The sequence below is a fragment of the Diceros bicornis genome, chromosome 19 (assembly GCF_020826845.1).
Source record: "Diceros bicornis minor isolate mBicDic1 chromosome 19, mDicBic1.mat.cur, whole genome shotgun sequence".
NCBI lineage: Eukaryota > Metazoa > Chordata > Mammalia > Perissodactyla > Rhinocerotidae > Diceros > Diceros bicornis.
Window position 1 is genome coordinate 60,670,227 of NC_080758.1, and position 16,390 is coordinate 60,686,616.

The following is a 16,390-nucleotide window of genomic DNA, read 5'->3' on the forward strand; positions in this document are numbered from 1 at the left end:
AGTAACTTGCAACTTTGAATGAGAATGTGCTTGCTTACAGCAACGTGCTATATGTTCTGAATGCCCGAATTGGGAATCTGTGTCAAAACTTGGTTAGGAATTATGTGATCCTTACGAGCTGGAAGTAAGTGAGATGGGGCATGAAGTTATTTCTAGGAGTTGGAGACATACCAAGTTTAGCTCAGTTCTGGGCATCTTTGAAATACCTAGACAAACGTGTTCCTACATAGTAACTTGCAACTTTGAATGAGAATGTGCTTGCTTACAGCAACGTGCTATATGTTCTGAATGCCCGAATTGGGAATCTGTGTCAAAACTTTGTTAAGAATTATGTGATCCTTACTAGCTGGAATTAAGGGAGATGGGGCATGAAGTTATTTCTGGGAGTTGGAGACATACCAAGTTTAGCTCAGATCTGGGCATCATTGAAATACCTATACAAACTTGTTCCTACATAGTAACTTGCAACTTTGAATGAGAATGTGCTTGCTTACAGCAACGTGCTATATGTTCTGAATGCCCGAATTGGGAATCTGTGTCAAAACTTTGTTAGGAATTATGTGATCCTTACTAGCTGGAATTAAGGGAGATGGGGCATGAAGTTATTTCTAGGAGTTGGACACATACCAAGTTTAGCTCAGTTCTGGATATGTTTGAAATACCAATACAAACTTGTTCCTACATAGTAACTTGCAACATTGAATGAGAATGTGCTTGCTTACAGCAACGTGCTAAATGTTCTGAATGCCCGAGTTGGGAATCTGTGTCAAAACTTTGTTAGGAATTATGTGATCCTTGCTAGCTGGAAGTAAGGGAGATGGGGCATGAAGTTATTTCTAGGAGTTGGAGACATGCAACGTTTAGCTCAGTTCTGGGCATCTTTGAAATACCTATACAAACTTGTTCCTACATAGTAACTTGCAACTTTGAATGAGAATGTGCTTGCTTACAACAACGTGCTACATGTTCTGAATGCCCGAATTGGGAATCTGTGTCAAAACTTTGTTAGGAATTATGTGATCCTTACTAGCTGGAAGTAAGGGAGATGGGGCATGAAGTTATGTCTAGGAGTTGGAGCCATACCATGTTTAGCTCAGTTCTGGGCATCTTTGAAATACCTAGACAAACTTGTTCCTACATAGTAACTTGCAACTTTGAATGAGAATGTGCTTGCTTACAGCAACGTGCTATATGTTCTGAATGCCCGAATTGGGAATCTGTGTCAAAACTTGGTTGGGAATTATGTGATCCTTACTAGATGGAAGTACGGGAGATGGGGCACGAAGTTATTTCTAGGAGTTGGAGACATACAACGTTTAGCTCAGTTCTGGGCATCTTTGAAATACCTATACAAACCTGTTCCTACATAGTAACTTTCAACTTTGAATGAGAATGTGCTTGCTTACAGCAACGTGCTATATGTTCTGAATGCCCGAATTGGGAATCTGTGTCAAAACTTTGTTAGGAATTATGTGATCCTTACTAGCTGGAAGTAAGGGTGATGGGGCATGATGTTATTTCTAGGAGTTGGAGACATGCAACTTTTAGCTCAGTTCTGGGCATCTTTGAAATACCTATACAAACTTGTTCCTACATAGTAACTTGCAACTTTGAATGAGAATGTGCTTGCTTACAGCAACGTGCTATATGTTCTGAATGCCCGAATTGAGAATCTGTGTCAAAACTTTGTTAGGAATTATGTGATCCTTACTAGCTGGAAGTAAGGGAGAAGGGGCATGAAGTTTTGTCTAGGAGTTGGAGACATACCCACTTTAGGTCAGTTATGAGCATCTTTGAAATACCTATACAAACTTGTTCCTACATAGTAACTTGCAACTTTGAATGAGAATGTGCTTGCTTACAGCAACGTGCTATATGTTCTGAATGCCCGAATTGGGAATCTGTGTCAAAACTTTGTTAGGAATTATGTGATCCTTACTAGCTGGAAGTTAGGGAGATGGGGCAAGAAGTTATTTCTAGGAGTTGGAGACATGCAACGTTTAGCTCAGTTCTGGGCATCTTTGAAATACCTATACAAACTTGTTCCTACATAGTAACTTGCAACTTTGAATGAGAATGTGCTTGCTTACAGCAACGTGCTACATGTTCTGAATGCCCGAATTGGGAATCTGTGTCAAAACTTTGTTAGGAATTATGTGATCCTTACTAGCTGGAAGTAAGGGAGATGGGGCATGAAGTTATGTCTAGGAGTTGGAGCCATACCATGTTTAGCTCAGTTCTGGGCATCTTTGAAATACCTAGACAAACTTGTTCCTACATAGTAACTTGCAACTTTGAATGAGAATGTGCTTGCTTACAGCAACGTGCTATATGTTCTGAATGCCCGAATTGGGAATCTGTGTCAAAACTTGGTTAGGAATTATGTGATCCTTACTAGATGGAAGTAAGGGAGATGGGGCATGAAGTTATTTCTAGAAGTTGGAGACATACAACGTTTAGCTCAGTTCTGGGCATCTTTGAAATACCTATACAAACTTGTTCCTACATAGTAACTTTCAACTTTGAATGAGAATGTGCTTGCTTACAGCAACGTGCTATATGTTCTGAATGCCCGAATTGGGAATCTGTGTCAAAACTTTGTTAGGAATTATGTGATCCTTACTAGCTGGAAGTAAGGGAGATGGGGCATGAAGTTATTTCTAGGAGTTGGAGACATGCAACTTTTAGCTCAGTTCTGGGCATCTTTGAAATACCTATACAAACTTGTTCCTACATAGTAACTTGCAACTTTGAATGAGAATGTGCTTGCTTACAGCAACGTGCTATATGTTCTGAATGCCCGAATTGGGAATCTGTGTCAAAACTTTGTTAGGAATTATGTGATCCTTACTAGCTGGAAGTAAGGGAGTTGGAGCATGAAGTTATTTCTAGGAGTTGGACACATACCAAGTTTAGCACAGTTCTGGGCATCTTTGAAATACCTATACAAACTTGTTCCCACATAGTAACTTGCAACTTTGAATGAGAATGTGCTTGCTTACAGCAACTTGCTATATGTTCTGAATGCCCGCATTGGGAATCTGTGTCAAAACTTGGTTAGGAATTATGTGATCCTTACGAGCTGGAAGTAAGGGAGATGCGGCATGAAGTTATTTCTAGGAGTTGGAGACATACCAAGTTTAGCTCAGTTCTGGGCATCTTTGAAATACCTATACAAACTTGTTCCTACATAGTAACTTGCAACTTTGAATGAGAATGTGCTTGCTTACAGCAACGTGCTATATGTTCTGAATGCCCGAATTGGGATCTGTGTCAAAACTTTGTTAGGAATTATGTGATCCTTACTAGCTGGAAGTAAGGGAGATGGGGCATGAAGTTATTTCTAGGAGTTGGACACATACCAAGTTTAGCTCAGTTCTGGGCATCTTTGAAATACCTATACAAACTTGTTCCTACATAGTAACTTGCAACTTTGAATGAGAATGTGCTTGCTTACAGCAACGTGCTACATGTTCTGAATGCCCGAATTGGGAATCTGTGTCAAAACTTTGTTAGGAATTATGTGATCCTTACTAGCTGGAAGTAAGGGAGATGGGGCATGAAGATATTTCTAGGAGTTGGAGCCATACCAAGTTTAGCTCAGTTCTGGGCATCTTTGAAATACCTAGACAAACTTGTTCCTACATAGTAACTTGCAACTTTGAATGAGAATGTGCTTGCTTACAGCAACGTGCTATATGTTCTGAATGCCCGAATTGGGAATCTGTGTCAAAACTTTGTTAGGAATTATGTGATCCTTACTAGATGGAAGTAAGGGAGATGGGGCATGAAGTTATTTCTAGGAGTTGGAGACATACAACGTTTAGCTCAGTACTGGGCATCTTTGAAATACCTATACAAACTTGTTCCTACATAGTAACTTTCAACTTTGAATGTGAATGTGCTTGCTTACAGCAACGTGCTATATGTTCTGAATGCCCGAATTGGGAATCTGTGTCAAAACATTGTTAGGAATTATGTGATCCTTACTAGCTGGAAGTAAGGGAGATGGGGCATGAAGTTATTTCTAGGAGTTGGATACATGCAACTTTTAGCTCAGTTCTGGGCATCTTTGAAATAGCTATACAAACTTGTTCCTACATAGTAACTTGCAACTTTGAATGAGAATGTGCTTGCTTACAGCAACGTGCTATATGTTCTGAATGCCCGAATTGAGAATCTGTGTCAAAACTTTGTTAGGAATTATGTGATCCTTACTAGATGGAAGTAAGAGAGATGGGGCATGAAGTTATTTCTAGGAGTTGGACACATAACAAGTTTAGCTCAGTTCTGGGCATCTTTGAAATATCTGTACAAACTTGTTCCTACATAGTAACTTGCAACTTTGAATGAGAATGTGCTTGCTTACAGCAACGTGCTATATGTTCTGAATGCCCGAATTGGGAATCTGTGTCAAAACTTTGTTAGGAATTATGTGATCCTTACTAGCTGGAAGTAAGGGAGATGGGGCATGAAGTTATTTCTAGGAGTTGGAGACATACCAAGGTTAGCTTAGATCTGGGCATCTTTGAAATACCTATACAAACTTGTTCCTACATAGTAACTTGCAACTTTGAATGAGAATGTGCTTGCTTACAGCAACGTGCTATATGTTCTGAATGCCCGAATTGAGAATCTGTGTCAAAACTTTGTTAGGAATTATGTGATCCTTACTAGCTGGAAGTAAGGGAGAAGGGGCATGAAGTTTTGTCTAGGAGTTGGAGACATACCCACTTTAGGTCAGTTCTGGGCATCTTTGAAATACCTATACAAACTTGTTCCTACATAGTAACTTGCAACTTTGAATGAGAATGTGCTTGCTTACAGCAACGTGCTATATGTTCTGAATGCCCGAATTGGGAATCTGTGTCAAAACTTTGTTAGGAATTATGTGATCCTTACTAGCTGGAAGTAAGGGAGTTGGAGCATGAAGTTATTTCTAGGAGTTGGACACATACCAAGTTTAGCACAGTTCTGGGCATCTTTGAAATACCTATACAAACTTGTTCCTACATAGTAAATTGCAACTTTGAATGAGAATGTGCTTGCTTACAGCAACGTGCTATATGTTCTGAATACCCGAATTGGGAATCTGTGTCTAAACTTGGTTAGGAATTATGTGATATTTACGAGCTGGAAGTAAGGGAGATGGGGCATGAAGTTATTTCTAGGATTTGGAGACATACCAAGTTTAGCTCAGTTCTGGGCATCTTTGAAATACCTATGCAAACTTGTTCCTACATAGTAACTTGCAACTTTGTATGAGAATGTGCTTGCTTACAGCAACGTGCTATATGTTCTGAAAGCCCGAATTGAGAATCTGTGTCAAAACTTTGTTAAGAATTATGTGATCCTTACAAGCTGGAATTAAGGGAGATGGGGCATGAAGTTATTTCTGGGAGTTGGAGACATACCAAGTTTAGCTCAGATCTGGGCATCTTTGAAATACCTATACAAACTTGTTCCTACATAGTAACTTGCAACTTTGAATGAGAATGTGCTTGCTTACAGCAACGTGCTATATGTTCTGAATGCCCGAATTGGGAATCTGTGTCAAATCTTTGTTAGGAATTATGTGATCCTTACTAGCTGGAAGTAAGGGAGATGGGGCATGAAGTTATTTCTAGGAGTTGGACACATACCAAGTTTAGCTCAGTTCTGGGCATCTTTGAAATACCTATACAAACTTGTTCCTACATAGTAACTTGCAACTTTGAATGAGAATGTGCTTGCTTACAGCAACGTGCTAAATGTTCTGAATGCCCGAGTTGGGAATCTGTGTCAAAACTTTGTTAGGAATTATGTGATCCTTGCTAGCTGAAAGTAAGGCAGATGGGGCATGAAGTTATTTCTAGGAGTTTGAGACATTCAAAGTTTAGCTCAGTTCTGGGCATCTTTGAAATACCTATACAAACTTGTTCCTAGATAGTAACTTGCAACTTTGAATGAGAATGTGCTTGCTTACAGCAACGTGCTACATGTTCTGAATGCCCGAATTGGGAATCTGTGTCAAAACTTTGTTAGGAATTATGTGATCCTTACTAGCTGGAAGTAAGGGAGATGGGGCATGAAGTTATTTCTAGGAGTTGGAGACATACAAAGTTTAGCTCAGTTCTGGGCATCTTTGAAATACCTATACAAACTTGTTCCTACATAGTAACTTGCAACTTTGAATGAGAATGTGCTTGCTTACAGCAACGTGCTATATGTTCTGAATGCCCGAATTGGGAATCTGTGTCAAAACTTTGTTAGGAATTATGTGATCCTTACTAGATGGAAGTAAGGGAGATGGGGCATGAAGTTATTTCTAGGAGTTGGAGACATGCAACTTTTAGCTCAGTTCTGGGCATCTTTGAAATACCTATACAAACTTGTTCCTACATAGTAACTTGCAACTTTGAATGATAATGTGCTTGCTTACATAACGTGCTATATGTTCTGAATGCCCAAATTGGGAATCTGTGTCAAAACTTTGTTAGGAATTATGTGCTCCTTACTAGATGGAAGTAAGGGAGATGGGGCATGAAGTTATTTCTAGGAGTTGGAGACATACAACGTTTAGCTCATTTCTGGGCATCTTTGAAATACCTATACAAACTTGTTCCTACATAGTAACTTGCAACGTTGAATGAGAATGTGCTTGCTTACAGCAACGTGCTATATGTTCTGAATGCCCGAATTGGGAATCTGTGTCAAATCTTTGTTAGGAATTATGTGATCCTTACTAGCTGGAAGTTAGGGAGATGGGGCATGAAGTTATTTCTAGGAGTTGGAGACATACAACGTTTAGCTCAGTTCTGGGCATCTTTGAAATACCTATACAAACTTGTTCCTACATAGTAACTTGCAACGTTGAATGAGAATGTGCTTGCTTACAGCAACGTGCTATATGTTCTGAATGCCCGAATTGAGAATCTGTGTCAAAACTTTATTAGGAATTATGTGATCCTTACGAGCTGGAAGTAAGGGAGAAGGGGCATGAAGTTTTGTCTAGGAATTGGAGACATACCCACTTTAGCTCAGTTCTGTGCATCTTTGAAATACCTATACAAACTTGTTCCTACATAGTAACTTGCAACTTTGAATGAGAATGTGCTTGCTTACAGCAACGTGCTATATGTTCTGAATGCCCGAATTGGGAATCTGTGTCAAAACTTTGTTAGGAATTATGTGATCCTTACTAGCTGGAAGTTAGGGAGATGGAAAATGAAGTTATTTCTAGGAGTTGGAGACATACAACGTTTAGCTCAGTTCTGGGCATCTTTGAAATACCTATACAAACTTGTTCCTACATAGTAACTTGCAACGTTGAATGAGAATGTGCTTGCTTACAGCAACGTGCTATATGTTCTGAATGCCCGAATTGGGAATCTGTGTCAAAACTTTGTTAGGAATTATGTGATCCTTACTAACTGGAAGTAAGGGAGATGGGGCATGAAGTTATTTCTAGGAGTTGGAGACATACCAAGGTTAGCTCAGTTCTGGGCATCTTTGAAATACCTATACAAACTTGTTCCTACATAGTAACTTGCAACTTTGAATGAGAATGTGCTTGCTTACAGCAACGTGCCATATGTTCTGAATGCCCGAATTGGGAATCTGTGTCAAAACTTTGTTAGGAATTATGTGATCCTTACTAGCTGGAAGTAAGGGAGATGGGGCATGAAGTTATTTCTAGGAGTTGGAGACATGCAACTTTTAGCTCAGTTCTGGGCATCTTTGAAATACCTATACAAACTTGTTCCTACATAGTAACTTGCAACTTTGAATGAGAATGTGCTTGCTTACAGCAACGTGCTATATGTTCTGAATGCCCGAATTGGGAATCTGTGTCAAAACTTTGTTAGGAATTATGTGATCCTTACTAGCTGGAAGTAAGGGAGTTGGAGCATGAAGTTATTTCTAGGAGTTGGACACATACCAAGTTTAGCACAGTTCTGGGCATCTTTGAAATACCTATACAAACTTGTTCCTACATAGTAACTTGCAACTTTGAATGAGAATGTGCTTGCTTACAGCAACGTGCTATATGTTCTGAATGCCCGCATTGGGAATCTGTGTCAAAACTTGGTTAGGAATTATGTGATCCTTACGAGCTGGAAGTAAGGGAGATGGGGCATGAAGTTATTTCTAGGAGTTGGAGACATACCCAGTTTAGCTCAGTTCTGGGCATCTTTGAAATACCTATACAAACTTGTTCCTACATAGTAACTTGCAACTTTGAATGAGAATGTGCTTGCTTACAGCAACGTGCTACATGTTCTGAATGCCCGAATTGGGAATCTGTGTCAAAACTTTGTTAGGAATTATGTGATCCTTACTAGCTGGAAGTAAGGGAGATGGGGCATGAAGTTATTTCTAGGAGTTGGAGACATACAAAGTTTAGCTCAGTTCTGGGCATCTTTGAAATACCTATACAAACTTGTTCCTACATAGTAACTTGCAACTTTGAATGAGAATGTGCTTGCTTACAGCAACGTGCTATATGTTCTGAATGCCCGAATTGGGAATCTGTGTCAAAACTTTGTTAGGAATTATGTGATCCTTACTAGATGGAAGTAAGGGAGATGGGGCATGAAGTTATTTCTAGGAGTTGGAGACATGCAACTTTTAGCTCAGTTCTGGGCATCTTTGAAATACCTATACAAACTTGTTCCTACATAGTAACTTGCAACTTTGAATGAGAATGTGCTTGCTTACAGCAACGTGCTATATGTTCTGAATGCCCAAATTGGGAATCTGTGTCAAAACTTTGTTAGGAATTATGTGCTCCTTACTAGATGGAAGTAAGTGAGATGGGGCATGAAGTTATTTCTAGGAGTTGGAGACATACAACGTTTAGCTCAGTTCTGGGCATCTTTGAAATACCTATACAAACTTGTTCCTACATAGTAACTTGCAACGTTGAATGAGAATGTGCTTGCTTACAGCAACGTGCTATATGTTCTGAATGCCCGAATTGGGAATCTGTGTCAAATCTTTGTTAGGAATTATGTGATCCTTACTAGCTGGAAGTTAGGGAGATGGGGCATGAAGTTATTTCTAGGAGTTGGAGACATACAACGTTTAGCTCAGTTCTGGGCATCTTTGAAATACCTATACAAACTTGTTCCTACATAGTAACTTGCAACGTTGAATGAGAATGTGCTTGCTTACAGCAACGTGCTATATGTTCTGAATGCCCGAATTGGGAATCTGTGTCAAAACTTTGTTAGGAATTATGTGATCCTTACTAGCTGGAAGTAAGGGAGAAGGGGCATGAAGTTTTGTCTAGGAGTTGGAAACATACCCACTTTAGCTCAGTTCTGGGCATCTTTGAAATACCTATACAAACTTGTTCCTACATAGTAACTTGCAACTTTGAATGAGAATGTGCTTGCTTACAGCAACGTGCTATATGTTCTGAATGCCCGAATTGGGAATCTGTGTCAAAACTTTGTTAGGAATTATGTGATCCTTACTAGCTGGAAGTAAGGGAGATGGGGCATGAAGATATTTCTAGGAGTTGGAGACATACAACATTTAGCTCAGTTCTGGGCATCTTTGAAATACCTATACAAATTGTTCCTACATAGTAACTTGCAACTTTGAATGAGAATGTGCTTGCTTACAGCAACGTGCTATATGTTCTGAATGCCCGAATAGGGAATCTGTGTCAAATCTTTGTTAGGAATTATGTGACCCTTACTAGCTGGAAGTTAGGGAGATGGGGCATGAAGTTATTTCTAGGAGTTGGAGACATACAACGTTTAGCTCAGTTCTGGGCATCTTTGAAATACCTATACAAACTTGTTCCTACATAGTAACTTGCAACGTTGAATGAGAATGTGCTTGCTTACAGCAACGTGCTATATGTTCTGAATGCCCGAATTGAGAATCTGTGTCAAAACTTTATTAGGAATTATGTGATCCTTACGAGCTGGAAGTAAGGGAGAAGGGGCATGAAGTTTTGTCTAGGAGTTGGAGACATACCCACTTTAGCTCAGTTCTGTGCATCTTTGAAATACCTATACAAACTTGTTCCTACATAGTAACTTGCAACTTTGAATGAGAATGTGCTTGCTTACAGCAACGTGCTATATGTTCTGAATGCCCGAATTGGGAATCTGTGTCAAAACTTTGTTAGGAATTATGTGATCCTTACTAGCTGGAAGTAAGGGAGATGGGGCATGAAGTTTTTTCTAGGAGTTGGAGACATACAACGTTTAGCTCAGTTCTGGGCATCTTTGAAATACCTATACAAACTTGTTCCTACATAGTAACTTGCAACGTTGAATGAGAATGTGCTTGCTTACAGCAACGTGCTATATGTTCTGAATGCCCGAATTGGGAATCTGTGTCAAAACTTTGTTAGGAATTATGTGATCCTTACTAACTGGAAGTAAGGGAGATGGGGCATGAAGTTATTTCTAGGAGTTGGAGACATACCAAGGTTAGCTCAGTTCTGGGCATCTTTGAAATACCTATACAAACTTGTTCCTACATAGTAACTTGCAACTTTGAATGAGAATGTGCTTGCTTACAGCAACGTGCTATATGTTCTGAATGCCCGAATTGGGAATCTGTGTCAAAACTTTGTTAGGAATTATGTGATCCTTACTAGCTGAAGTAAGGGAGATGGGGCATGAAGTTATTTCTAGGAGTTGGAGACATACGAAGTTTAACTCAGTTCTGGGCATCTTTGAAATACCTATACAAACTTTTCCTACATAGTAACTTGCAACTTTGAATGAGAATGTGCTTGCTTACAGCAACGTGCTATATGTTCTGAATGCCCGAATTGGGAATCTGTGTCAAAACTTTGTTAGGAATTATGTGATCCTTACTAGCTGGAAGTAAGGGAGATGGGGCATGAAGTTTTGTCTAGGAGTTGGAGACATACCCACTTTAGCTAAGTTCTGGGCATCTTTGAAATACCTACACAAACTTGTTCCTACATAGTAACTTGCAACTTTGAATGAGAATGTGCTTGCTTACAGCAACGTGCTACATGTTCTGAATGCCCGAATTGGGAATCTGTGTCAAAACTTTGTTAGGAATTATGTGATCCTTACTAGCTGGAAGTAAGGGAGATGGGGCATGAAGATATTTCTAGGAGTTGGAGCCATACCAAGTTTAGCTCAGTTCTGGGCATCTTTGAAATACCTAGACAAACTTGTTCCTACATAGTAACTTGCAACTTTGAATGAGAATGTGCTTGCTTACAGCAACGTGCTATATGTTCTGAATGCCCGAATTGGGAATCTGTGTCAAAACTTTGTTAGGAATTATGTGATCCTTACTAGATGGAAGTAAGGGAGATGGGGCATGAAGTTATTTCTAGGAGTTGGAGACATACAACGTTTAGCTCAGTACTGGGCATCTTTGAAATACCTATACAAACTTGTTCCTACATAGTAACTTTCAACTTTGAATGTGAATGTGCTTGCTTACAGCAACGTGCTATATGTTCTGAATGCCCGAATTGGGAATCTGTGTCAAAACATTGTTAGGAATTATGTGATCCTTACTAGCTGGAAGTAAGGGAGATGGGGCATGAAGTTATTTCTAGGAGTTGGATACATGCAACTTTTAGCTCAGTTCTGGGCATCTTTGAAATAGCTATACAAACTTGTTCCTACATAGTAACTTGCAACTTTGAATGAGAATGTGCTTGCTTACAGCAACGTGCTATATGTTCTGAATGCCCGAATTGAGAATCTGTGTCAAAACTTTGTTAGGAATTATGTGATCCTTACTAGATGGAAGTAAGAGAGATGGGGCATGAAGTTATTTCTAGGAGTTGGACACATAACAAGTTTAGCTCAGTTCTGGGCATCTTTGAAATATCTGTACAAACTTGTTCCTACATAGTAACTTGCAACTTTGAATGAGAATGTGCTTGCTTACAGCAACGTGCTATATGTTCTGAATGCCCGAATTGGGAATCTGTGTCAAAACTTTGTTAGGAATTATGTGATCCTTACTAGCTGGAAGTAAGGGAGATGGGGCATGAAGTTATTTCTAGGAGTTGGAGACATACCAAGGTTAGCTTAGATCTGGGCATCTTTGAAATACCTATACAAACTTGTTCCTACATAGTAACTTGCAACTTTGAATGAGAATGTGCTTGCTTACAGCAACGTGCTATATGTTCTGAATGCCCGAATTGAGAATCTGTGTCAAAACTTTGTTAGGAATTATGTGATCCTTACTAGCTGGAAGTAAGGGAGAAGGGGCATGAAGTTTTGTCTAGGAGTTGGAGACATACCCACTTTAGGTCAGTTCTGGGCATCTTTGAAATACCTATACAAACTTGTTCCTACATAGTAACTTGCAACTTTGAATGAGAATGTGCTTGCTTACAGCAACGTGCTATATGTTCTGAATGCCCGAATTGGGAATCTGTGTCAAAACTTTGTTAGGAATTATGTGATCCTTACTAGCTGGAAGTAAGGGAGTTGGAGCATGAAGTTATTTCTAGGAGTTGGACACATACCAAGTTTAGCACAGTTCTGGGCATCTTTGAAATACCTATACAAACTTGTTCCTACATAGTAAATTGCAACTTTGAATGAGAATGTGCTTGCTTACAGCAACGTGCTATATGTTCTGAATACCCGAATTGGGAATCTGTGTCTAAACTTGGTTAGGAATTATGTGATATTTACGAGCTGGAAGTAAGGGAGATGGGGCATGAAGTTATTTCTAGGATTTGGAGACATACCAAGTTTAGCTCAGTTCTGGGCATCTTTGAAATACCTATGCAAACTTGTTCCTACATAGTAACTTGCAACTTTGTATGAGAATGTGCTTGCTTACAGCAACGTGCTATATGTTCTGAAAGCCCGAATTGAGAATCTGTGTCAAAACTTTGTTAAGAATTATGTGATCCTTACAAGCTGGAATTAAGGGAGATGGGGCATGAAGTTATTTCTGGGAGTTGGAGACATACCAAGTTTAGCTCAGATCTGGGCATCTTTGAAATACCTATACAAACTTGTTCCTACATAGTAACTTGCAACTTTGAATGAGAATGTGCTTGCTTACAGCAACGTGCTATATGTTCTGAATGCCCGAATTGGGAATCTGTGTCAAATCTTTGTTAGGAATTATGTGATCCTTACTAGCTGGAAGTAAGGGAGATGGGGCATGAAGTTATTTCTAGGAGTTGGACACATACCAAGTTTAGCTCAGTTCTGGGCATCTTTGAAATACCTATACAAACTTGTTCCTACATAGTAACTTGCAACTTTGAATGAGAATGTGCTTGCTTACAGCAACGTGCTAAATGTTCTGAATGCCCGAGTTGGGAATCTGTGTCAAAACTTTGTTAGGAATTATGTGATCCTTGCTAGCTGAAAGTAAGGCAGATGGGGCATGAAGTTATTTCTAGGAGTTTGAGACATTCAAAGTTTAGCTCAGTTCTGGGCATCTTTGAAATACCTATACAAACTTGTTCCTAGATAGTAACTTGCAACTTTGAATGAGAATGTGCTTGCTTACAGCAACGTGCTACATGTTCTGAATGCCCGAATTGGGAATCTGTGTCAAAACTTTGTTAGGAATTATGTGATCCTTACTAGCTGGAAGTAAGGGAGATGGGGCATGAAGTTATTTCTAGGAGTTGGAGACATACAAAGTTTAGCTCAGTTCTGGGCATCTTTGAAATACCTATACAAACTTGTTCCTACATAGTAACTTGCAACTTTGAATGAGAATGTGCTTGCTTACAGCAACGTGCTATATGTTCTGAATGCCCGAATTGGGAATCTGTGTCAAAACTTTGTTAGGAATTATGTGATCCTTACTAGATGGAAGTAAGGGAGATGGGGCATGAAGTTATTTCTAGGAGTTGGAGACATGCAACTTTTAGCTCAGTTCTGGGCATCTTTGAAATACCTATACAAACTTGTTCCTACATAGTAACTTGCAACTTTGAATGATAATGTGCTTGCTTACATAACGTGCTATATGTTCTGAATGCCCAAATTGGGAATCTGTGTCAAAACTTTGTTAGGAATTATGTGCTCCTTACTAGATGGAAGTAAGGGAGATGGGGCATGAAGTTATTTCTAGGAGTTGGAGACATACAACGTTTAGCTCATTTCTGGGCATCTTTGAAATACCTATACAAACTTGTTCCTACATAGTAACTTGCAACGTTGAATGAGAATGTGCTTGCTTACAGCAACGTGCTATATGTTCTGAATGCCCGAATTGGGAATCTGTGTCAAATCTTTGTTAGGAATTATGTGATCCTTACTAGCTGGAAGTAAGGGAGATGGGGCATGAAGTTATTTCTAGGAGTTGGAGACATACAACGTTTAGCTCAGTTCTGGGCATCTTTGAAATACCTATACAAACTTGTTCCTACATAGTAACTTGCAACGTTGAATGAGAATGTGCTTGCTTACAGCAACGTGCTATATGTTCTGAATGCCCGAATTGAGAATCTGTGTCAAAACTTTATTAGGAATTATGTGATCCTTACGAGCTGGAAGTAAGGGAGAAGGGGCATGAAGTTTTGTCTAGGAATTGGAGACATACCCACTTTAGCTCAGTTCTGTGCATCTTTGAAATACCTATACAAACTTGTTCCTACATAGTAACTTGCAACTTTGAATGAGAATGTGCTTGCTTACAGCAACGTGCTATATGTTCTGAATGCCCGAATTGGGAATCTGTGTCAAAACTTTGTTAGGAATTATGTGATCCTTACTAGCTGGAAGTTAGGGAGATGGAAAATGAAGTTATTTCTAGGAGTTGGAGACATACAACGTTTAGCTCAGTTCTGGGCATCTTTGAAATACCTATACAAACTTGTTCCTACATAGTAACTTGCAACGTTGAATGAGAATGTGCTTGCTTACAGCAACGTGCTATATGTTCTGAATGCCCGAATTGGGAATCTGTGTCAAAACTTTGTTAGGAATTATGTGATCCTTACTAACTGGAAGTAAGGGAGATGGGGCATGAAGTTATTTCTAGGAGTTGGAGACATACCAAGGTTAGCTCAGTTCTGGGCATCTTTGAAATACCTATACAAACTTGTTCCTACATAGTAACTTGCAACTTTGAATGAGAATGTGCTTGCTTACAGCAACGTGCCATATGTTCTGAATGCCCGAATTGGGAATCTGTGTCAAAACTTTGTTAGGAATTATGTGATCCTTACTAGCTGGAAGTAAGGGAGATGGGGCATGAAGTTATTTCTAGGAGTTGGAGACATGCAACTTTTAGCTCAGTTCTGGGCATCTTTGAAATACCTATACAAACTTGTTCCTACATAGTAACTTGCAACTTTGAATGAGAATGTGCTTGCTTACAGCAACGTGCTATATGTTCTGAATGCCCGAATTGGGAATCTGTGTCAAAACTTTGTTAGGAATTATGTGATCCTTACTAGCTGGAAGTAAGGGAGTTGGAGCATGAAGTTATTTCTAGGAGTTGGACACATACCAAGTTTAGCACAGTTCTGGGCATCTTTGAAATACCTATACAAACTTGTTCCTACATAGTAACTTGCAACTTTGAATGAGAATGTGCTTGCTTACAGCAACGTGCTATATGTTCTGAATGCCCGCATTGGGAATCTGTGTCAAAACTTGGTTAGGAATTATGTGATCCTTACGAGCTGGAAGTAAGGGAGATGGGGCATGAAGTTATTTCTAGGAGTTGGAGACATACCCAGTTTAGCTCAGTTCTGGGCATCTTTGAAATACCTATACAAACTTGTTCCTACATAGTAACTTGCAACTTTGAATGAGAATGTGCTTGCTTACAGCAACGTGCTACATGTTCTGAATGCCCGAATTGGGAATCTGTGTCAAAACTTTGTTAGGAATTATGTGATCCTTACTAGCTGGAAGTAAGGGAGATGGGGCATGAAGTTATTTCTAGGAGTTGGAGACATACAAAGTTTAGCTCAGTTCTGGGCATCTTTGAAATACCTATACAAACTTGTTCCTACATAGTAACTTGCAACTTTGAATGAGAATGTGCTTGCTTACAGCAACGTGCTATATGTTCTGAATGCCCGAATTGGGAATCTGTGTCAAAACTTTGTTAGGAATTATGTGATCCTTACTAGATGGAAGTAAGGGAGATGGGGCATGAAGTTATTTCTAGGAGTTGGAGACATGCAACTTTTAGCTCAGTTCTGGGCATCTTTGAAATACCTATACAAACTTGTTCCTACATAGTAACTTGCAACTTTGAATGAGAATGTGCTTGCTTACAGCAACGTGCTATATGTTCTGAATGCCCAAATTGGGAATCTGTGTCAAAACTTTGTTAGGAATTATGTGCTCCTTACTAGATGGAAGTAAGTGAGATGGGGCATGAAGTTATTTCTAGGAGTTGGAGACATACAACGTTTAGCTCAGTTCTGGGCATCTTTGAAATACCT